Here is a 25,539-nt window from a genome sequence, read left to right as displayed (position 1 = left end):
TATTCCTTCCCTTTATCATATTTATCTTTATGACGACATTTGGCAGCATAATGACTGACTCTACCACAGGCAAAACATTTGAAAGGTAGTTTACCTCTAAATCTTCCGAAACCCTGTTGAAGCTTCTTGACAAAATTTACTTCATCTTCTTCTTCTAAAATATGTCCCGATCCATTGAGTTCTTCCTTTCCTTTTGCTGAAGCTTTAAATGTGGCTTCTCTCATGTTTGATGGGCCTCCTTTTCTCATCTCAAAGGCAGTTAAGATTCTATGAAGCTATGTCATAGTGATAGTCTGTAGATCCTGTTTTTCTTCTATGGTAGATACTTTTGATTCAAATTTAGTAGACAAGGATCTTAAAACTTTCTCAACTAAGGTAACTTCCTTTATCTCTTCACCCAGATTCTTCATGCAATTAACAACCTCATCTATACGTAAAAAGTAACTAGCTATACTTTCATCATTGTGCATCTTAAGAGTTTCATATTGAATTCTGAGAGTTTGCAGTTTAGCACGTTTTACCTGAGAGTCTCCTTCGTAGCTTAGAATGATTTTGTCCCATATTTCTTTGGCTGATTTGAGGTGCATAACTTTGACAAACTTTTATTGTGACAGACTTCCCGATAATGTATTGATAGCCCTGGCATTGGTTTCATATTGATTTTTACCTATTGTATCTGTAGGAATTGCTGATGGAAATGTATATCCTCCTTCCACGATTTCCCAAACATCTGTTCCAAGTGATTGTAGATAGGTTGTGGTTCTTATATTCCAATAAACAAAGTTTCTCCCATCAAAGATTGGCGGTTTGATGGATCCCACACTTTCTTGATTACTCATGATGATGGATCTCCCTTCAAGCGATCAAGCTTCTTCTGAAGGACCTGCTCTGATACCAATTGTTGGAAATAATACTGAGAGGGGGGGTGAATCAGTATTATCAAATCAATAATTTAATTTTCCAAACATATTTGTATACACTACTTCAGCTAAGTGAACTAGCGTGTATACGCGACTGTACTTAAGGCAACCAGCGTATATGCAGAGAACTTTTGATTTACCCAATTTATCATGCATTGAACTTTAACCAGTATATCAAAGATTTATTAGACAGTGCAGTAAAAGCATAATAAAGCATCACACATAAGAAACACATATGAACACCAAGATATAAGTTGGAAACCCAATGTGGGTGAAAACCACCTGCTACTGTCGTCTCTGTCTTCTTTTAATTATAAGAAAATTTGTTTACAATTTTGTATTGGTGAAGACTTATACCAGTATGCAGGCTTCTACTTGCAGAAGGTTACAACCTTCTCTCATTCTCCAGATTCTCCTGGAAGGGAGCTACAACCCCCTAACTCTTGTACTAGCCGATATGTTTACTAGTACATAGGTTGCGACCTACAGAAGGCTACAACCTTATTTCTTCCTTCAAGGACCATGTTTCATAAATTTTCAGACTGGATCCATAAACAACATCATTTTTGTAATTCAACCATCAAATACATCTGCATCAATCAATCACTTTCTGAACCAACCACAACCGAATCAATCAATCACTTTGACAACCCATCAATCTGATCATTCAGAATACTGTCACCAAAATACGGTAACCAGAACCCAAACCAGAACTCAGAACTTTGCAACAGCAAACAGAAACATCTGAAACATATTTTATAAGGTATACACTACTTCCATGTGTCAAACCTACGTGTATACGCGCTTTTCCCAAAGCCAACCAGCGTATACATCTGCAAATATTAATTCATAATTATGCAACTATTCCAGACTTCAGTTATACCCAAATCATAATATTTACAGAACAACACATGTGTCAGTATATAGATCTAGAATAAACATGATCAAACCATATAAATATAATTAGATCTCGATCCATCATTAGATCTTATCCTCCATCAACCGCTAAGGTTCATCCCTGGTTCAAATCAAGCACAACACCATAAGCCAATAACCTGCATACTAGATCTCACACTTCATCAGATATTTGATACTTGCACACTTTGGCCTAATGATCTTCTCCTCTTTTTATATTTTTGGGCCTTTCTCAATACCATGGACCAAAACCACTTAGGACTAATACCTTGGACCAAATACCTAGGTTCAATACCTCAGACCAGATACCTTGGACCAATACCATGGATCAAAATATCATGGACCAAATACTTCGGACCAAAAACTTAGTTTTCCAAGGTATACGTGCTTTTCCTTCAGTGAAAGTGCGTGTGTACGTATACGCTACTTGAGGTTAATGAACTTGCGTGTATACGCTCCTTGGTCAAGGTGAACCTGCGTATACCTCTCTTTCTTCATTCTGTGTAAACTGATATGTAATTCTTTGTTGTTAACCTGTTGTACTGTGATCTTTCATCTGAGGGAGTTGCCATCAAGGACAACACCTGTATCATAATGCCAACATCTAGGGCTTATTCCCAACCTTCTCGAACCCTAACCCTTAAATTACAGAAATGATAGTAACTTAATATCAAGTAAACATGTAGATATACCACTTTCGCGCATCAATTAAGTGTTTCTTCAGATAAATGCATAAACAAAACAAATATACATAAATTTCATAAGTATAAAGGCACAAATACACAATTATTCTCCCAAAATAATCTTTATTAGATATAATCCTTCTGTTACAAAATCTTCTTCCCTGTGCACATAGTTGCAGGTGTTAGGATATTTCGACACGTAAGAAATAGTTAAGTATAACTTGGTCTAGTGTAGAGATAGGTAAAGTGTGTTTCTTTACTATGTGCTTTTGTAACTTACAATCCGACGGTCACGATGTGTAGTGATCCAACGATTCATTCTCTCCTCGGTATTACCAACACTTGATCCATGGCTTAACACCTAATTAGTCCATAATATCTATTTAAAGAGCATGGAGGGTCATTTGTACGGTAACTGTTCATGAGAGAAGCTTATGTAAATTTTCATTCTTTTATTAATAAATTGCCTGAAGTGGTTGCGTTGGCTCAGGCCGTGGACTGTTTCCCTCTTTGAGGGTTTTAACCACGTCAACAATACTGTTGTATTGATCTGTGATCTGTTTGTGAGCGGTGTCCTTTGGTGTTCTGTTTGAGGAACTTACCTTGTAACTTCCTACATGGTATCGGAGCTATTTGAGGGCCGCATCTATTGGTGATCGAAATCTGAAGCCAGTAGAACTACATTTGATTGTCGTTTCCTAGATCTATTGTTATTGACTGCTTTAGGGCTGAGAGGGGTACTCTATTGTGTTAGGAGAATCTATTCCAATGAGGAACCCCTTTTGTTTGATGCGAAAAGGTTTCCGGTAGCCCTAGCTACGTCACTTTTAAGATCTGGAGGTATACAATGTTATTTTGCAGTTTTTAGTTATTTTCTCTTTGTTTATTTCGGTTTATTTAGCTATTATTTTTTTTTATTACCGGATCTATACCTTTCATTTCTGCATATGCTCTTTGCCCCACGACTCTGTGTGATCTAGGCAAATCAGAAACAGAAAGGAAGGATTTTTCTCATGTGTATGCTCTTTTCTGTCGTAACTTAGTGTGATCTCGGAAAATCAGAAACATTGAGGAAAATATTTAGTTTCCGGCTAAAGCTAACTTCAAGCCGTGAGGTTTGTTTTTTTGTATGTCCGTGGGATTTTGTGTTTTTTGTTTTGTAGGCAAAAAAAGAGATTTCTCAAGTAAGCACGCACCCCAAAGCTTCAGTGACTTTAAAAAAAAAAAAAAAAAAACCCTTCCTCTTTTCCAAAAATTACAAACCTTTTAATCTAGCTCACTTGGTCCAAAGCTACTTTATGAGAGTAGAGGTCTTGAGTTCAAGTCTTTCTTTTTGTTGAACTAAGTAGATTAAGTTTGGAAATGGGGTGGAATTTTTTTTTAAATATAACACTATCATTCATTTCCGCACATTCCCACACTTTGTCGGCATCTTCAACAACTTTTCTTCAAAAAGCCATAAATTCTTCATCCGAAAGTCGTTTTCAGAGACGTTTTTTTTTTTAATCAGCCTAATTTTTCGAGATCTTTTCATTGGAACATTTAGTTTCAACATCTATAGCTTAATTTTCTGTTAAAATGGAAATTCCATGCCAAGTTATTCTTAACAGCACCAACTACTTCCAATGGTGGTCCTACATTGTGGATTTACTTATAAGTAAAAATCTTTACATAATAGCCTCAGGCTAAGAAACCAAACCGAAAGATGAAGATAAGGAAGCCAAATGGGAAAATAGGCAAGATCAAGCACGTGGGTTGATAGGGATGTCTATTTCTCTAGACCTTAGATTCCATATCGCATAAGTTGATACTCCTAATGAAGCAATGAGACAGATCACTAAAGTTTTTGGAATTAAAAATGAACTTAGAGCCCATCAACTCGAAAATGAGTTTCTTACATTGGACCCCAATAATTTTTCTTCCATTGAATATTTTTTGTCCAAGTTCAAGACCCTTAGACTTCTCTTGGAAGGTGTTAAGGTTAAGAAAGAAGATGGTAACCTTATCTATTCCATTCTTACTAAGTTGGGACCAGCCTAATCTGTGTTTGTTTCCACCTTCTTTTCTACAAGAGAAGCCTTCATTTCTCAGGGACAAGACTACAAGTCCCCTTCCTTTGATGCCTTTTGTGGTTCTTTGTTAGGATATTCCGACACATAGGAAATAGTTAAGTTCAACTTGGTCTAGTATAGAGTTAGGTATAGAGTTAGGTAAAGTGTGTTTCTTTACCGTTGTACATTTTGTAACTTACAATCCGACGGTCACGATATGTAGTGATCCGACGGTTCACTCTCTCCTCGGTATTACCGACACTTGATCCGTGGCTTGACACCCGATTGGTCCATGAGTTCTATTTAAAGCGCATGGAGGGTCATTGTTCGGGTAATCCGTGCATGAGAGAAGCTTATGTAAATTTTCATTCTTTGATTAATAAATTGCCTGTAGTAGCCACGTTGGCGCAGCCCGTGGACTGTTTCCCTCTTTGAGGGTTTTAACCACGTCAAAAATACTGGTGTATTGATCTGTGATCTGGTTGTGAGCGGTGTCCTTTTGGTGTTCTTTCTGAGGAACTTACCCTGTAAATTCCTACATGGTATCAGAGCGATTTGAGGGCCGCGTCCGTTGGTGATCCAAATCTGAAGCCGGTAGAACTGCATCCGACTGCCGTTTCCTAGATCTGCTGTTTCTGACTGCTTTCGGGCCGAGAGGACTGCTCTGTTGTGTTCGGAGCATCTGTTCCAGTGAGGAACCCCTTTCGTTTCACGCGAAAAGGTTTTGGTAGCCCTAGCTGCGTCATTTTTAAGATCTGGAGGTATACAGTCTTTATTTGCAGTTTACTGTTATTTTCTCTCGGCTTATTTCGGTTTTGGTTTATTTAGCTTTTTTGTTTAACCGGGTCTATACCTTTCATTTCTGCGTATGCTCTTTGCCCTGCGACTCTCTGCGATCTGGGCAAATCAGAAACAGAAAGGAAGGATTTTTCTCATGCGTATGCTCTTTTCTCTGCACCTTAGTGTGATCTCGGAAAATCAGAAACATTGAGAAAAATATTTAGTTTTTCGGCTAAAGCTAACTTTGAGCCGCAAGGTTCATTTTTGAAAATATCTAGTTTTTTGGCTAAAGCTAACTTCGAGCCATAAGGTTCGTTTTCTTTGCATGTCCGTGTTGGGTTTTGTGTTTTGTGTTTTGTAGGGAAAAAGAGCTTTCTCAAGGCAAGCACACAAACCAAGGCCCCTCCCTCTCTCTCTCTCTCTCTCTCTCTCTCTCTCAAATTTTTTGTATAGATCAATTGGTTCAAAGCTATTTTGAGAGAGTACCCCCCTCTCTCTCTCTCTCTCTCTCTCTCTCAAATTTTTTGTATAGATCAATTGGTTCAAATCTATTTTAAGAGAGTAGAGGTCTTGGGTTCAAGTCTCCATTTTGTGGGGGCGGATTATTTCATTCGCGCACTTTGCCGGCAACTTCAACAATTTTTTTTCAAAAAGCCATAACTTCTTCATCCGGAAGCCTTTTTCAGAGCCGTTTTTTTTTAAACAGCCTAATTTTTCGAGATCTATCCATTGGAACACTTACTTTCAGCATCTTCAGCTTCAGTTTTTTTTTAAATGGAAAGTCCATGCCAAGTCATTCTTGACAGCACTAACTACTTCCAATGGATATCCTACATGGAAGATTTACTTAGAAGTAAAGCTCTCTACAGAATAGCCATAGGCCAAGAGAAGAAACCTAAAGATGAAGACAAGGCTGCAAAATGGGAAAATAGACAAGATCAAGCACGTGGTTTGATAGGGATGTCTATTTCTCCTGATATTAGATTCCATATTGCAGAACTTGAAACTCCTCATGAAGCATTGGAACAAATCACTAAAGTTTTTGGGATTAAAAATGAAATTAGAGCCCATCAACTTGAAAATGAGTTGCTTACATTGGATCCTAATAATTTTTCTTGCATTGAAGATTTCTTGTCCAAATTCAAGACCCTTAGATATCTCTTGGAAGGTGTTAAGGTTAAGAAAGAATATAGTAACCTTATTTATTCCATCCTTACTAAGTTGGGACCAGCCTACTCTGTATTTGTTTCCACCTTCCATTCTACAAGGGAAGCTTTCATTTGTCAAGGAAAAGACTACAAGGCCCCTTCCTTTGACTCTTTTTGTGATTCTTTAATAAGAGAACAAGAAAAACTCTTACACCTTGGTCTTCTTAATCTTGGAAACTCTTCCAAGAAAGCGTTAGCCACCCAGCAGCAACCAAATTCAAAGAATCCTAAGAAGTCATATCCTAAAAAGAATGGTCCTAAACCAAACAAGGGTCCTAAGAAAACTCAGCCTCAAAATGAAAGATCATTTCAGCAAAATGATAAGACCAATAAAAACAAATGGAAGAAGACTGATAGACATTGTAACTTTTGTAATCGAGATGGCCACTTAGAATCTAAATGCTTTAAGAAGATGGAAACCTTGGAAGCCGCAATGAAGAAACATAACATCCATGTGGAGCATTCTTCAACTTCAACTTCAACTTCATCTTCAGGAATGGCACTTTCTACATGTCGTTGTCAATCATCTCAGTCTGGTTATGCATTAAATGTATCTTCTTCTTCTCATTCTCATGAGTGGCTCATTGATTCTGGAGCCTCTTATCACATGGCCAAAAACCAAGCCACATTTTCTTCTTTAAATGATTGTAACACCAAAAATATATATGTTGGTGATGATAGATCTCTTAATGTTGTAGGGACTGGAACTGTTCATCTAGACAATGGTCAGTTTAATGATGTATTATGTGTTCCAACCTTATCCTGCAACCTTCTATCTGTATATCAGATAACTCATTCAGGTGAAGGTAAAATTGTTGAATTTTCACCTCATGATGTTGTAATCAAGGATCTGAGAGATCCTAAACAGATTCTAGCTACTGGTATTGCTGATGATTCCACAAGGTTGTATAAGTTTCACAACTTTGGGTCATCAAATCTTCCCTCAGTATTTGTTGCTCATAATGATGAAGTGAGCAAACTTTGGCATGAGTGATTTGGTCACTTAAACTATTGCTCCCTTCAGCATCTATGTAAAGAAAATATGGTGACAGGTCTTCCTATGGTATCTTGCAGAGATGGTGTTTGTTCCGGATATGTACTCGGAAAACATCATCGGGACAGTTTTGAAAAATGTGCCTCTTGGCACGCCTCAGCCCCTTTACAGCTTGTGCATAGTGATTTATGTGGTCCACTTCCTGTTGCTTCATTCTCTGGCTACAAGTATTTCTTAACTTTCATTGATGATTTCTCCAGACGCACTTGGGTATACTTCTTAAAACTCAAGAGCAAAGTATTTAACACATTTTTGGCCTTCAAAGCCTTTGTTGAAAAACAATCTGGACATCAAATTCTTAAGCTAAGAACTGATAATGGTGGAGAATATGTTAAAACCACATTCATCAACTTTTGCACCGAAAATGGAATTCAAATGCAACATACTGTTCCATACACTCCACAACAAAATGGTGTAGCTGAAAGGAAAAATCGCACCTTAAAGGAAATGGCTAATTGTATGCTGCAATCTAAAGGACTCAGTCTTAGTTTTTGGGCCGAAGCAATTAATTGTGCAAATTATATAATCAATCGCACTCCTACTAAGGTTCTAAATAATATCACTCCAGAAGAAGCTTGGAGTTCCATTAAACCAGATGTAAGTCACTTTCGTGTTTTTGGAAGTGAAGCATGGGCCCATATTCCAGATGAAAAGCATAAAGCTTTAGAACCTAAGAGTGAGAAATGTACTTTTGTTGGATATTCTGAAGATGTAAAAGGTTATAGACTTATTCCATTTAAGTCCAAAAATGTTATCATTAGAAGAGATGTAAAATTTGATGAAAATAAATCGGCCTGCGAGCCTAGTCCGGCGGATGTGCCACCTCTTCCTATCTCTTCTACTTTTGAAAACATTTCTTCTTCAGATGATGAAAGTGAGGATGAAAATCCTCCCCCACCTTCTCAGGATCCTCAACTTCCAAGATGGGTCCGTGCTACTCGGGATGCAGCAGGTGATCTTGCCGGTGATCCTACAGATCAGCGACGTACACGTTCTTAGTTTGAAAGAGCCTCTTCTTTACTGGCTCAAGCTCCAGTAAATCATGATCCTGACACTTTTGCAGAAGCTTCAGGCCATCCACATTGGGAAGTAGCTATGAATGAAGAATATCATTCATTGTTGACAAATGATACATGGGATCTTGTTCCTCTACCAAAGGGACGCAAACTTGTTAGATGTAAATGGGTTTACAGAACCAAGTATGGACCAGATGGGAAAGTTGATAAACATAAAGCTCGTCTTGTTGCTAAGGGATTTTCACAGGTTGAAGGCATTGACTACACTGAAACCTTCTCCCCTGTTTCCAAAATGAACTCTATCCGCCTTGTTCTTTCCCTTGCTGCCTCTTTAAAATGGGAAGTCCATCAGATGGATGTTAAATCTGCCTTCTTGCATGGGGACTTGCATGAAGAAATCTATATGGAACAACCCATTGGCTTCATCCAAACAGACTCCAGCCTTGTATGTCGACTTAAGAAATCTCTTTATGGTCTCAAGCAAGCTCCTCGGGCTTGGTATGCCAAAATGGATAGCTTTCTTTTAGAATCGGGCGTTTCTAGGTGTTATTCTGACAATACTGTCTACACCAAGAAAGTGGGCAACTCTCTTATCATCCTTGTTCTTTATGTTGATGATCTTATTCTTACTGGTAGTGATCCCAACCTTATAAACCATGTGAAGTCCAGCCTTAAAAAGAAATTTGAAATGACAGACTTAGGACACTTACACTATTTTCTCGGTCTTCAAGTCTTGCAATCCAAGGAGGGTATTTCCCTTTCCCAGTCCAAGTATGCTTGTGATATTCTTCGTCATTTTCACATGGAAGACTGTAAGCCAGCCCCTTCTCCCTTTCAGTCTGGAGTCAAACTTTCAGTCTCTTGTACTTCTCCTAAAGTTGATGCTACCTTATACCGTCAACTTGTAGGAAAACTCTTGTATTTAACCCATACTCGTCCTGACATTTCCTTTGATGTTGGCCTTGTTGCTCGTTTTATGCAAAACCCCCGTGAAAGTCATTGGAAAGCAGCCAAAAGAATACTTCGTTATGTTCGAGGTACAGTACAGTTTGGGATTCATTACAGTGCCAAAGCAACTCCTCTATTAGTTGGTTTCACTGATTCTAATTGGGCTGGTGACCCTAATGATCGGAAGTCTACTGCCGGTTATGTCTTCACTCTTGGTTCAGGACCTATTACATGGGCTTGTAAGAAACAGGCTGCCATTTCTCTTTCGTCAGCAGAAGCAGAGTATCGTGGTGTCGTGGAAGCTAGTAAGGAAGCCTTGTGGCTTCGTCAAATCCTATCAGAGTTTGGCTTTGAGCAGCAGCATCCAACCACACTTTGGTGTGATAATCAAAGTGCCATTCAGCTATGCAAAGATCCAGTCCAGCATCAGCGCAGCAAACACATTGAACTACACATGAACTTCATCAGAAAGCTCATTCATGACCATGTTCTTGAAGTGCAATATTGTTCAACAGATGATCAGGTTGCAGACATCTTCACAAAGGCTCTCACAGAGGCGAAGTTCACTAAACTTCGATATATGCTTGGAGTTCAGGAAGTTGTCACTGAGGGGGGATAGGCTCTAGTGCCTCCTTCCTTCTCCTATTGTGTCATATTTGTAAATCCTTCAATCCTATCCCAAGTTGTTCTTAAGGGGGGATGTTAGGATATTCCGACACATAGGAAATAGTTAAGTTCAACTTGGTCTAGTATAGAGTTAGGTAAAATGTGTTTCTTTACCGTTGTACATTTTGTAACTTACAATCCGACGGTCACGATATGTAGTGATCCGACGGTTCACTCTCTCCTCGGTATTATCGACACTTGATTCGTGGCTTGACACCCGATTGGTCCATGAGTTCTATTTAAAGCGCATGGAGGGTCATTGTTTGGGTAATCCGTGCATGAGAGAAGCTTATGTAAATTTTCATTCTTTGATTAATAAATTGCCTGTAGTAGCCACGTTGGCGCAGGCCGTGGACTGTTTCCCTCTTTGAGGGTTTTAACCACGTCAAAAATACTGGTGTATTGATCTTGTGATCTGGTTGTGAGCGGTGTCCTTTTGGTGTTCTTTCTGAGGAACTTACCCTGTAAATTCCTACATTCTTTAATAAGAGAACAAGAAAAACTCTTACATCTTGGTCTTCTTAATCTTGGAAACTCTTCTAAGAAAGCCTTAGCCACTCAGCAATAACCAAATTCAAAGAATCCTAAGAAGTTATATCCTAAAAAGAATGGTCCTAAACCAAACAAGGGTCCTAAGCCATTTCAGTCTCAAAATGAAAAATCATTTCAACAAAATGATAAGGCAAATAAAAACAAAGGGAAGAAGACTGATAGGCATTGCCACTTTTGTAATCGAGATGGCCACTTAGAATCCAAATGCATTAATAATATGGAAGCCTTGGAAGCAGCAATGAAGAAGCATAACATCCATTTGGAGCACTCAACAACTTCAACTTCATCCTCAGGAATAACACTCTCTGCATGTGGTTTTCAAGCATCTCGGTCGGGATATGCACTAAATGTATCTTGTTCTTCTCATTCTCATGAGTGGCTCATTGATTCTAGAGCTTCTTATCACATGGCCAAAAACAAAGCCATGTTTTCTTCTTTAAGTGATTGTAACACCAAAAATATATATGTCGGTGATGATATATCTCTTAGTGTTGTAGGGACTGGAACTGTTCATATAGATAATGGTCAATTCAATGATGTATTATGTGTTCCAACCTTATCCTGCAACCTTCTATCTATATATCATATAACTCATTCAGGTGAAGGTAAAATCGTTGAATTTTCACCTCACGATGTTGTAATTAAGGACCTAAGAGATCCTAGATAGATTTTAGCTACTGGCATTACTGATGATTCTACAAGGTTGTATAAGTTTAACAACTTTAGGCCATCAAATCTTCCCTCGGTATTTGTTGCTCATAATGATGAAGTGAGCAAACTTTGGCATGAGCAATTTGGTCACTTAAACTATCACTCCCTTCAGAATCTATGTAAATAAAATATGGTGACAGGTCTTCCAATGGTATCTTACAGAGATGGTGTTTGTTCTGGATGTGTAATCAGAAAACATCATCGGGATAGTTTTGAAAAACGTGCATGTTGGCACGCCTTAGCCCCTTTACAGCTTGTGCATAGTGATTTATGTGGTCCACTTCCAGTTGTTTCATTCTCTGCTACAAGTATTTCTTAACTTTCATTGATTATTTCTCCAGGCGCACTTGGGTATACTTCTTAAAACTCAAGAGTGAAGTATTTAACATGTTCTTGGCCTTTAAGGCCTTTGTTGAAAAACAATGTGGACATCAAATTCTTAAGCTAAGATCTGATAATGGCGGAGAATATGTTAACAACAAATTCATCAACTTTTGTGCTGAGAATGGAATTCAAATGCAACATATTGTTCCATATACTCCACAACAAAATGGTGTAGCTAAAAGGAAGAATCTCACCTTAAAGGAAATGGCTAATTGTATGCTTCAATCTAAAGGACTTAGTCTTAATTTTTGGGAAGAAGCAATTAATTGTGAAAATTACATAATAAATCGCACTCCTACAAAGGTTTTAAAGAATATCACTCCAGAAGAAGCATGGAGCTCAATTAAACCAGATGTAAGTCACTTTCGTGTTTTTGGAAGTGAAGAATGGGCCCATATTCCAGATGAGAAACATAAAGATTTAGAACCTAAGAGCGAAAAATGTTTTTTTGTTGGATATTCTGAAGATGTCAAAGGATACAAACTTATTCCACTTAAGTCCAAAAATGTTATCATTAGAAGAGATGTAAATTTTGTTGAAAATATATCGGCCTACGAGCCTAGTTTGGTGGATGTGCCACCTCTCTCTATCCCTTCTACTTCTGAAAATATTTCTTCTTCAGATGATAACAGCGAGGATGAAAATCCTCCCCCACCTTCTCAGGATCCTCCTTCAACTCCTCAGCTTCCAAAATGGGTCTGTGCTACTCGGGATGCAACAAGTTCTCTTGCCGGTGATCCTATAGATTAGTGACGTACACATTCTCAGATCAATAGAGCCTCTTCTTTACTAGCTCAAGCTTCAGCTAATTATGATCCTAACACCTTTGCAGAAGCTTCAGGTTATCCAAATTGGGACGTAGCTATGAAAGAAGAATATCATTTATTATTGGCAAATGATACATGGGATCTTGTTCCCCTTCCAAAGGGACGAAAACTTGTTAGATGTAAATGGGTTTACAGAACAAAGTATGGACCAAATGGAAAAGTTGATAAACATAAAGCTCTTCTTATTGCTAAGGGCTTTTCACAAGTTGAAGTAATTGACTATATGAAACCTTCTCCCCTGTTGCCAAAATGAACTCTATCTGCCTTGTTCTTTCCATTGCCGCCTCTTTCAAATGGGAAGTCCATCAGATGGATGTTAAATCTACCTTCTTGCATGGGGACTTGCATGAATAAATCTATATGGAGCAACCTACTAGTTTTATACAAATATAATCTAGCCTTGTATGTCGGCTTAAGAAATCCCTTTATGGTCTCAAGCAAGCCCCTCATGTTTGGTATGCCAAAATGGATAGCTTTCTTTTAGAAACTAGATTTTCTAGGTGTCATTCTGATAATATTGTCTACACCAAGAAAGTGGGAAAGTCTCTTATCATTCTTGTTCTTTATGTTGATGATATTATCCTTACTGGTAGGGATCCCAACCTTATAAACCATGTGAACTCCAGCCTTAAAAAGAAGTTTGAAATGATAGACTTAGGACACTTGCATTATTTTCTTGGTCTTCAAGTCTTGTAATCCAAGGAAGGTATTTCCCTTTCCCAATCCAAGTATGCATGTGATATTCTATGCCATTTTTAGATGGAACACTGTAAGCTAACCCCTTCTCCCTTTCAGTCTGGAGCCAAACTTTTAGTCACTTGTACTTCCCCTAAAGTTGATGTTACCTTATACCGTCAACTTGTAGGAAAACTTTTGTATATGACCCATACTCGTCCTGACCTTTCCTTTGTTGTTGGTCTTATTGCTCAGTTTATGCAAAACCCACATGAAAGTCATTGGAAAGCAACTAAAAGAATACTTCGTTATGTTCGGGGTACAGTTCAATTTGGGATTCATTATAGTGCAGAAGCATCTCCTCTAATGGTTGGTTTCACTGATTCTGATTGGGCTGGTGACCTTGATGATCGGAAGCCTATTGCAGGTTATGTGTTCACTCTTGGTTCAGGACATATTACATGGGCTTGCAAGAAACAAAGTGCCATTTCTCTTTCTTCAGCAGAAGCATAATATCGTGGTGTCGTAGAAGCTAGTAAGGAAGCCATGTGGCTTCGTCAGAGTTTGGATTTCAGTAGCAGCAGCCGACTACACTTTGGTGTGATAATCAAAGTGCCATTCAACTATGCAAAGGTCCAGTCCAACATCAGCGCAACAAACACATTGAACTGCACATGCACTTCATCATAAATCTCATTCACGACCATGTTCTTGAAGTGCAATATTGTTCAATAGATGATCAAGTTGTAGACATCTTTACAAAGGCTCTCACAGGGGCGAAGTTTACTAAACTTCGATTTATGGTTGGAGTTCAGGAAGTTGTCACTAAGGGGGGATAGGCTATAATGCCTCCTTCCTTCTCCTATTGTGTCATATTTGTACATCCTTCAATCCTATCCCAAGTCATTCTTAAGGGGGGATGTTAGGATATTCCGACACATAGGAAATAGTTAAGTATAACTTGGTCTAGTGTAGAGTTAGGTAAAGTGTGTTTCTTTACTATGTACTTTTGTAACTTAAAATCTGACGGTCACGATATGTAGTGATCCAATGGTTCATTCTCTCCTCGGTATTACCGCCACTTGAACCATGGCTTAACACCCAATTAGTCCATGATCTCTATTTAAAGAGCATGGAGGGTCATTTGTATGGTAACCGTTCATGAGAGCAGCTTATGTAAATTTTCATTCTTTTATTAATAAATTTCCTAAAGTGGCTGCGTTGGCTCAGGACGTGGACTATTTCCCTCTTTGAGGGTTTTAACCACATCAACAATACTAGTGTATTGATCTATGATCTATTTGTGAGCAGTGTCCTTTGGTGTTCTGTTTGAGGAACTTACCCTGTAAATTCCTACATGGGGCCCATGCATTCAACTTGCGTACTTACCAAGGTCTCGGAGAACACAACTGTAGGAGCCTTCCCCTTCACCTAAGCATAGGAAATAGACTTTCCAGCCTTAAAATACTTGACCTTACAATGATCTTCAATTCTTGGTTACTTCCTATGACTCGCTATGACTTCTTTATATAGTTTCTTCCATTATAATACCATGGTTCGCGAACCATGGGCGGGTAACAAAACATCCTATCTTCTAACAAAATAAGGGACTAAATTCCCTTTTGACTCCTATGACCTTCGTGCTCCGCTCCCTCAAAATGCAAAGACTTTACATAATTAAAAAAATGATTACAAAATTTACCCCAGGAGACCCTATCCCAATAGGCCCCCAACACAATTTTGTGACTTGTCCTCGCGTTGCTCTACTCGTGGTGCCTCGATCTTCACCTATAGCTCATTAAAGTCAATATTTAACATCTGCAAGTCTGTTGTTCCCTGTGTAGCAGCTTGGCACACTTCCTCGACCAATTGTTCAGTGGTTGGGCCTTAAACTGCAAGGCCCATGGTCCTTTGTGTCTATTACATCCCTTTGAGCTTGCTCTGTATTGAGAATGTCAACTAACTGTCCTCATCTGTCCATGGTTGTGTCCTTGAAGATATGATCACTTCCTTGTAACGCAGCTCATCAATTTCATTCTAAATGAGCTTTCCTTCCTATAATCTAGTGAACATTTTTACTGGTGCCATGATTCGCGCAGTCGATCGGATTTCATTGAAATGACTCTGCTTTTCCTTGATATCTGCTCCAATATTTTGTAGAGTTGGCTCCTTCTGCAATGAGTTCCATAACTCCATGGCCTACTCAAATAGCTTAGTGCATCCCTTGACTGCATCTTCCAATGTGGCCACCATTCCTTCTTTGATAGAAACTTTGCTCTGCTCTCTAACTTCAGGAGGCGTAGTGGGTTGCAGCTTTAGTTGTAACTCTGAGATTCACAGCTGCAGCTCAAACCTGACTTGGCTGATTTCATCCTTAGAATCTTTAACTACAGTGGCTAGCTTTTGAAATTTCACTGTGGAGGCCGCTTCTACTGGGATCTTGAGCTATGGAAGCTCATTGCAGCCTTGTGCAATTATTGCTTCTAGATCTTGGCTTCACGTTGTGACCTCCTCCTTTTCCTTGATAGTATGCACCTTTCCCTCAAAGATATGTTGGTTATTAGTATTTACCTCATTGATTACCAATAGTGCACATTGCTCCCATATTCGTAGTTCATCTCATACAGAGTCTGAATCAAAAGAACAACCAAATTCAGACCCAGATTCTTCATCTGGAGCAGTTGTGCCTGCTCTTCAGCTGAGTCGTCGTGCAAGGACCCTTCTCGTAGTTGAACGTTGCGGAGATCCATGGTGAATTTTGCATCCAATATTGACCCACTCGCTTCTTGCTCACTTGTCCCACATTCACTTGGAGAAGATATGTTTGGTCCTACAAGTCCTGCAGGCCCTATCGTACCTTACTGAGTGACTACTAGTACCGCGCTTCGAAGTGGCTCATCATATCCGTTGTGGCATCACAGACCACATACCCAATCTCATCCAAGTCCCCCTCTATGAGGACCAAAGACATCACGCCCATTGTTTTGTCATACTTTTGCTTCTTGTCTTGCCCTATGGAAGTCATCTTTTTCCTCTTCTTGACAACAAAGGGGGACTCCAACTTTGCGCCCCCTTCTTCCACCTTTGTTTCTTCCTCCACTTGTGTTTTCTCAGTGTTAGACTCTTCGACGTCAATGGTGGTCTATAACGTAGTCTTTTCCTGTGCTGCTTCCTTTTCCTTGGTCGCTGCTTATTTATCCCTCGTAGCAACTTCTTTCTCCCTCACAACATCTTCTTTCTTTAGAGAAGCCTTTATCGAGTGGCAACTTTATGTTCCTCCTTATTCTTTTATGTTGTCGTGGTTTGCGTTGTTAAACCTTCAGCATTCGTGCTATTACCTGCGTCGGGATTAGAAGGGGTAAGCCAATCACTTGGCCACTTGCTGATAACCCCTACTATATTTTTGTCGGTAACCAAGTAAGTAAACTTGTGCCATATGCCCTGGGCATCCTTCTTTGCATGAATATGCAAATTATGGAAATCTGCCTTGAAATCAATGATGTTAGTGTATTGTGCATGTAAGGTGGGTGATGACCTTGGTTGCTGGTTGATCAACAACCTTATTTTTGTCTAAAAAAAAACCCATAATATGTTTATCTCTATTATGAGCGCGTGGTCTTTAGTAGCCCACATCGAAGTGAACTTCGTTGCCTCTGGTAGGTCCGAGCCTTGCTGAGAGAATTGGCTCTCTTCGGGCATCCTCCACGCCACTAAAGTGATCAACAACAACAACAAGGTGTAGTGAAACGCCTTGCCCTCATCTTCGGCCTCCCTGTAGTCCTCCAAAAACTCTCTACATAGATATTGAGCCCAGTTATACTGGACTCCTTTCACTCACTATGCAGCCAAAGAAACAACTGGCTCTGTCACTTCATCCGCGCGGCACTTTCTCATGATCTTACCAGCTAATATCTGCACAATAAACTACACCACACCATATGATATGGATTGAATAGAGTATCCACGTGACTTTTTGACCAGACCAAACTCACTCTTCATTAGGTTTGCCAACTTCTTCTCCTATGACTTTACACAAAAGCCTCCATAGGTTCCACTCCTTGGGATGGCAGCAACTTTATACGGTGGATCAACATGTCTATGATCGGGATGGGTTCTCCCAACCAGAGGCACCCATCATGCATTAGTGTTAGAAATTGGTGCACAAAAATTTTGTTAATAATGGTGTGACTAAAGTGCAACACACATAACATGTTTAGGAGCCCCATGCCCCCAACTCCAGCCACCCATTTCATTGGTTCAAGGCGCATGATGCCCAACTCCTCATAGTAGAACTTCTTGAGGTACTTGTTCGACACCAATTGTGGAAATTTCTCATGGTCCCCAAGGTCCCAATCCTCCATTTTTAGATTCGGTATACGGGCCAACAAGTTTCCCTCAAACAACACACTCTCTAGCAACAATGATGTGGAAACCATAAACTTCACATTGTTCGGATCTTTCAACACTTTAGTGGTGGCTTTTCGAGGTGGGATAGACTTCGACAACTGAGTTATTGGTTCAACATCTTATGCATCAATCTCTTGTATTCCTCCACATAGTTCTACCTCATCTAGATCCAATGTATTCATTGGTTGTTTGGTTGTTGAGGTTTCTTTTGCTTCATAGAAGTAGATGGCTTAGGCCTTGGCGACATAAGTGCAGTAGTAGGCACTCCTGTAGGTATAGGTTCGGTCGACATTGTCTCAGATTGGGCTGGCTCTATCTCAGGGTGAGTTGCAGTCATTCTCTCAAGGAAGTTATTACAATATCACTCAGGTAAGTTTATGAACACAGGTCGTGAAAGAAGTTCCTCCCAATTTGGATCAGACATACATCCCTTTACTTGGCGCAAAGAAAGGTGAAAAATCTTAAGGAAAAATCTCAGGAAATAATGTGTTCGAGTGCAGAGTGGTATGCCATATTTATAGACCAATTTTAATTCAAATCCAACCATTCACTCCAATTCCTAGTCCTTAATGCACATTTGGCGAAATATTTCCAAATACATGCTCCATAAATGCCCTCCCCCCCCCGGCTCCTATCAATGGAAAATTATCCATCCAATTAACTACAGTGCTTCCAACAGTCACTTTTTGGGCCAGCTGTGCGGGACCCACCATCACAGCGTAGCACCTTTGTCGCAACTCTCCTCTACACCTTGCCTAGATTTGTCACGTAGCCCCTTTGCTTCACCCAACCTTCCTTTTGGCGGTGTAGTTTAAAGTCCCTCGTTCCTTTAGCTGCCCAGTTATTCTCTTTTGTTTTATATACTTCTTAAGCATTTTTTATTTCTCAACAGGAAAATTATAAAAGGAGGCTTGGGGTTAGTTTGAGAATACACACAGAGAGAACAACACTTGAGCTAGATCAAAATTATGGGGCATGGTTTGCTGAGAATTTCAGAGTGAGCTTCTAGTGCGGATAGGGGAAGTTCGGCAGTGAGAATTTTTTCCAAGGCCGAGAATACATAACAGAGAGGCAGAGAAGCACCAGGGAGAGACAGTGTAGCTCCAGGAGGGTGACACATAAGCTAGAGGGTCTGACATAGTCACGCAGAGGTAGCGTTGGGGTTTCTGTGAGGCAGATCGGACATAGTCTGAAAGTAATTAGTCATAAGTTGGTCAAGCCATTTTGATGAACCTTGCTAGTGTCACATGCACAGGGGACCCGACATGCCTTGACTCAGGTGGATGCCCTAAGCGTGTGACAGATGGTATCAAAGTTTGTTACTAGGAAGAAGCAGCAAGAAGGTGCAACAACATGATGGAAGTATGTGAACCCGAAGGTATGTCTACATGTTTTGGTTTTCCTATGAGTATTGGTGTTCTAGGGGAGTAGAATGGCCAGTTACATAGGTTGTGTTTTGTGGACTTGGATATCCATGGGACTAGGAAGGTTGTACAAGCACTTATGGAGACAAGGGCCGTGTATAACTTCTTGAGAGTAGGTCTAGCGAGAGATATTGGGCAGAGTGTATCTTCCAGTGAAGTGGAGGTAAAGTCAGTGAACTCCGAGGGTAGACTAGTGAGTGGATTGGTTGTTGATGTGCTAGTTTAGACTGAAGATTGGAGTGGATCTCTTGACTTCATGGCCATGGAGATGGATGACTTTGATGTGATGTTGGGATAAGACTTTCTATGATGATATAAAGCAGTGATGGTTGTGAATAATCCATGATTGAAATAATTGGAAACTATTCTTCTAATTGATGCAGCTTATTTGTCTTCAATTCATTAACTAATGGAAAATAATGAATAGCTTGTGAAAAATCAGTTACCCGATTCCTACTGCAACAAATGATGTTAATTCTTCTAATCATTAATTTGATTAAACAATTTACTTGTCATGTGCTACAACAAATATCGAATTAACTACAATGTAGCCTACACCAATATACAGATCAAGTATTGAAAAATAAATGAGACAACCATGCAAAGGACACACTTATTTTTGGACTAAACATCCCAAGAAAAACCCATTGTGGGAAAACTCGTGCAGTAGATATGAGGGTTTTATTATTAAGCAGATTTATGAATACAACTAGGGTGTTAAATCTGGCTCGCCCAACAGAGAATAAACCCAATAGAAGTACCTCTATCAAGAGATAGATATTTTAGTGAATCTAGCAACTGGATGAACAAACCCCACAATTGACTGCGATGTCCCTAGTGTTGTGTAGTGATGGTTGCTCCCAGCTCTATGCTAGAACTGCATCACCTCCTCTAGGAGCTGCATCACCCTCCCAGTGAGTCTTCCTGACTTAGAAATTGATTTTGCTGAATTGATGTCTGATCTGCCTCATAGAAACCCCAACGCTACCTCTATGTGACTCTGTCAGCCCCTCTAGCTTCTGTGTCACCCTCTTGGAGCTGCGTTGTCTCTCCCTGGTACCGCTCTTCCTCTCTATTATGTATTCTTAGCCTTGGACAAACATCCCGCTGTCGAACTGCCCTCTCTGCACTAGAAGCTCACTCTGAAATTCTCAGCAAACCACACCCCAGACTTTCGATCTAGCTCAAGTGTTTCTCTCTCTGTGTGTATTCTCTAACTAACCCCAAGCCTCCTTTTATACTTTTCCTATTGAGAAATAAAAAATGCTTAAGAAGTGTAGAAAACAAAAGAGAATAATTGGCCAGCTAAGGATATGGTTGAAAGAAGCCATTAGATCCAGGAATTCGAAAGTAGAAAAAGAAACCATAGACAACCAGACATAACATTGTTCTGGAAAGGATGCTGAAACCCAAACTGAGGATATTTTGTCCTATCCACAGGAAACTTAGATAGAGCCATGTCTTGTAGAAGACGATGAATTGTAGACTGAAGACCCCTGTGTTTTCTCACAGGAGACCTAAATAGACTACCCTACCATGAATGATGTTGTTCAAACAGATGTTGAAGAGGACATTCAAATTGGTCCTTCCATGATTCAATAGGGAGTTGAAGCTATTGTTCAGACTAATCCCATGGAGACCTAGGATGGAGAAACCCAAACAGAGGAGACACCTACTTATATTCCCCTAGTAAGGGAGGCATTTATTAGCAGACTGCAGAATGAACTACTGAAGGTTCAGCAGGAATTAGCCTAGTATAAGGAGGAGGTAGTGCCCCTACGGATACATCAAGAGTTAAAGAAAACATTTGAGGCACTTACAGTGACTAAGGATGAGACCTTTGCTTAGTACAAGGCTGAATAGAAAAAGGTTGAGAAAGTACGAGACAAATTACAAAAGGCTAAAGAGCAATTGGAAACTGTCTTCTCTCTTTATTCAGACACCCTGTCATGCAGAGCCCCTGCTATAAATTATGCCTTATTCCTCCTAGAGAGATACCTCTTGCTGAAATTCAAAGTTGTTAAGGTTGGGAAGTCTATGGAAATCAAGACTACCCTGGATTTTGTCAAGTGCTTTAGAGAACAGAACGAGCAGGTACAACGCCTCCTTTGTGAACTTTATATGCACAATTTCTTTCTGAAAGATGACAGAGATAGCAACCCTGGCCCCTTTATAGGGGATGTACAACTCCAGGCATTTCTCTCTTTTGCCACTAATCAACTCAAGTGGGCTAAGGCTCACAATACTTTTAGGAAGCGTGAAGAAGAAATCAACCTATGGGTGAGAGGGGAACTAACCAAACTGCTGCATCTCTCAGTCAGACACAAGTAATTCATGAAGCGGGATGGTGTTGTGGGCCAACTGGGGCCATTTCAAACAGATATTGTACAAGATGGAAAGGAGTACTTCCAAGAGATTAAGGAGGAATCTTTGTCTGCAACTAGACATAGGTAGGAGGTCTCCAGCATTACTGTTAGAAATCGAGAACCATTTGGATATTGAAACTTTAAAGTTGCCTCCTCGTTTCTACAAGTACAATAACATGGTCTTAACCATGGGGCCTGAATGGATAGGATGTCGATATAGGACTCCAATTATATGGTATCCTCCAGAGAAGTATCATTGTGACTACACCTTGAAGGATCAAGACGTTACCCAGGTTTTTCTATACTAAGGAAGAAAAATGGCTTCAAAAATTATAAGGTGAAGTATATCTTTCCTATTCCCTAACTCAGCTACACATCAATTATTTAATTGCATGAGGACATGAAACAAGGTAAGTTGGGGAGTATGTTGGGTCAGGAAAAAGGTATGTTTTCTCTTCGTAAATAGCTTTATTCAACATTTATCATCACATGATTATCTTTGTTTATGGATCAAAGTAAAGGAAATAAAAACTAAAGTTGGGTAAAAGCACTTGGTAACAAATTAGATAAATCTAGCACGAGAAACTGACTTTTTGTTATCTTTATATGCAGAAGACGTGGATTGAACAATAGTTGTTCAATCGACAGAGCAACATCAAGCTGTAAAAGGAAAAAGATAGCGTCTAAGGCAGGCAAGGTAGCGAGAGACTAGGCAAACTGATGTTATTTCATGATAGAATCAGATTATGTATAGAGAAATCCTCAGGATCCCCTGATCTTGAGGATTCGCTTTTATCTATTTATTTTCTAAATGTAATATATAAGGTCGAAAGGAAAAATTGCACAGAGTTCAGAATTTCATAACTTGTAATTATTCTTTTGAGACATATAATATTGTTATCTCAGTGATGTTGTAACCGTGTTTCTTATTTTAATGAAGAAAGACTGCATTTGATCCATACTTATATTCTGAGTATTTCTTAGTGGAGACTTTTGGCGACTCTGGGCCCAGTCAAGAGAAGTTATACTGCTTTCTTGTGTTATAATATTTTCTATTTAGTCATTATTTATTGTTAATGTTAAGTTAATATCATTTCGCTTATTTGTGAAGATTGGCGATTCTGATTCATATTGCTATTCATTTAGATTCAAACTTAGTTGTGTGATATATCTAAGTAACGCTTTGATTGGATTGGTTATGTTAGTTTCAGTAGTAGACTGTTGTTCATTCTGAGTTATATTATCATAGATCTTAGAGATAGCATTAATAGATTTCCATAAATTGCTTCTATAAATCATTTGTTGTTTAGATATCATTTATCATTATATGTTCGCTTGTTGTTCAATTATCAGTTGTCGTTCAATTGAGATTTGTTGTTCAATTAGGATTTGTTGTTCAATTCGGATTTGCTATAGATTATCATTGTTGTTTAGTTGTTATAGTTCTCTTTCTTGATTGAGTGAGTTAGTCCTAATTCTATTTGAAGATTGTTGAGCATGATTCTTTGCACTTACATTCAGATTCATTTGATTTTGAAGTAAGTTAAATAGAGTTGCAGAGTGCGTTAAGATTTCTTTCAATAGTCACTTCCTCCATATTTATTTCTTTTAGAATTGTTTGGAGTGAGTTGAAGAAATAATTATTAGTGACTGCAAATATTTATCATTAGATAACCTCTGAATTCACTGCACATATAGTGTTGACACTCTTGAGATAAAAAGACTTACCTTGGGTTGATGATTAATGTAGGAATTAAGATTGCCTGTAAAAAGACATCTTAGTGCACCAACAACCTCTTCTCAATTTTCAAGTAATGTTGGTTTCGTAGCTCACTTGACGAACTGCGGAATACTGGTTGGAAGCGCAAATGTGTAATAGTCGACAGTGATGGAGTCATGAGGTTTAGTATCTTCTACAAACTTGTTCAATATGCGTAAAAACCTCTGATTAAGATCTTTCACTTTCTCCTTTGACTCCATCTTCAGACTGCCCAATAGTTTGGGCAACATGGCACAGGTCTTATCATCAACAAATTTTTCCAAAAACATTCTTTTGAACATACCCAAGTTCTGGATGGAATTGACAGGAAGGTTGTGATATCATACGGTTTTTCAGCCTTCCAAGGTACACAAAAACAATCTGCATGCAACATCGTCATGTCGTACCTCGAGTATCTGTAGTTGTAGGTAGAAGTTATCCAAGTGGTCTTATGCCTTCACTGTTCTGTCGTGGTCATACTTTGTCAACATCCTCTATGAATGCTTTGTGTTGAAAAATGTGCAACAAGAAATGTTAAATTTATAATGTGCTAAAAATAGACCTGCTAAAAATAGCAATTTGGCCAGTGAGGTCATTGGCCACATTAGGTGAGAGGTGAAACTGCTAAAAATAGAAAGTTCCAAAAATAGAATTTTTGGGTCCCTTCCTATTGATAGTAGTCCCTAGTCTATCTATAGGAAGTAAAATTAATTTTGGTCTTAACAATAGTTGGAAATATTAATTAATTAATTCAGTTGAGTTAATTAGTTAAGGAAATTTGAATTTGAAGTCTTTGTGAGCACGCACATGAGTTGTCCCACTGATTGAGGGAATAAGTATGAGTTCTATAATGAGAGAATCAGTTGACTTAGTTCTAACTAGTCAAGTCCAGTTAGATTATTTTAACAAGTTGTTAAAATAATAAAATATAGTTTGTTAATGCTTGCATGCATGTGACAACTATTATTTTAGATAACTGAGGATTCAGTCATGGATAATTGTTGCATGCCAGTTCTGTCAGAGACCCAATTGAGATCAGATGTGGGACAGTGTACTATCAGATGCTTGACTATTTCTAGTAAGTAGCTTTTGCATGATTGAGGAACTAGCGTCCTCGAGGATTGCGTAGTTGGACCATAGGTTGACTTGGTATGTTTGGAATTAATTGCATATGCTTTTGCTATTATTTCCTAAGAAAATTGTGCAAGGAAATAGGGATTGGACCATAGTTAAAGCCTTTATATAGAGGGCTTGGTTGGTTCATGAGACATATCTTCATATCTTCATAGTTCATTGAGAACTGAATAGCTTGAGAGCTAATTCTTTTTTTATTGTGAATAGGATTTCCACTTGATTGATAATACATGGTTGGCGTTTTATGTTGGTGCTTTCCCCTGGATATATCTTGTGTTATGTGTGATTATTTCTCTTGATCAGTTATGCATGTTTCTACTTGATGTTGCTCATGAATTCGATTATGCTTCCGCTTAATGTTTTGTAGAAGTAGAACAAGTATTATGCTTTAGGACATTGCATATATCGGTTTGTTCTACAGGTGAAATTTCTACATGGTATCGGAGCACAGGTGATCAAGCAAGAAAAATATGCTAGCAGGAGAAATTTGAAGTTTATTATTTGGGATATAGATCTCAAGTTATTATCACATCTATTTCGTTGATGGCGTTCTATGGTTTGAGGTTTGGGTATGCCCTTGATGGTAGCTCAAACTATATAGCTTGGAAGGATTGCATGGAGGTAGTTTTGGAAGATAATGGCCTTAAGGATTTCATTGATCAAGAAATTCCTAAGCCTACTGACAAGACTGAGAAGGTGGAAAGGAGGAAGTGTGTGGCTAGAGCTAGGAGAATTCTCTTGGAGGGAGTGCGAGATCACATTGTCTCGAGCCTCCATGCAAAGGAGACTCCGCATGCAATGTGGAAAACATTGAAAGATTTATACCAGAATAGCAGTGATCAGAGGAAGATGGCATTGAAGGACAAACTTCGAAAGATCAAGTGTGAAAGGGATGAGATGATCTCTATGTATTTGACCAAGCTCATCACATGCAGGGATGAGCTTGCAAGTGTAGGGGTCTTGACATCGGATGAGGATATGGTGAGTCTAGCACTCCTTGGCCTTCCAAAGAGCTGGCATAGCTACCAGGAAGGGAGAAACTGCCAGATTAGGAACGAC

This window comes from Pinus tabuliformis, chromosome 2_2 (assembly GCF_031772625.1).
Source record: "Pinus tabuliformis cultivar Carrire ecotype Pingquan chromosome 2_2, CPIR1, whole genome shotgun sequence".
Taxonomy (NCBI): domain Eukaryota; kingdom Viridiplantae; phylum Streptophyta; class Pinopsida; order Pinales; family Pinaceae; genus Pinus; species Pinus tabuliformis.
The sequence above is the reverse complement of the archived record's forward strand: the minus strand, read 5'-3'. Positions refer to the sequence as shown.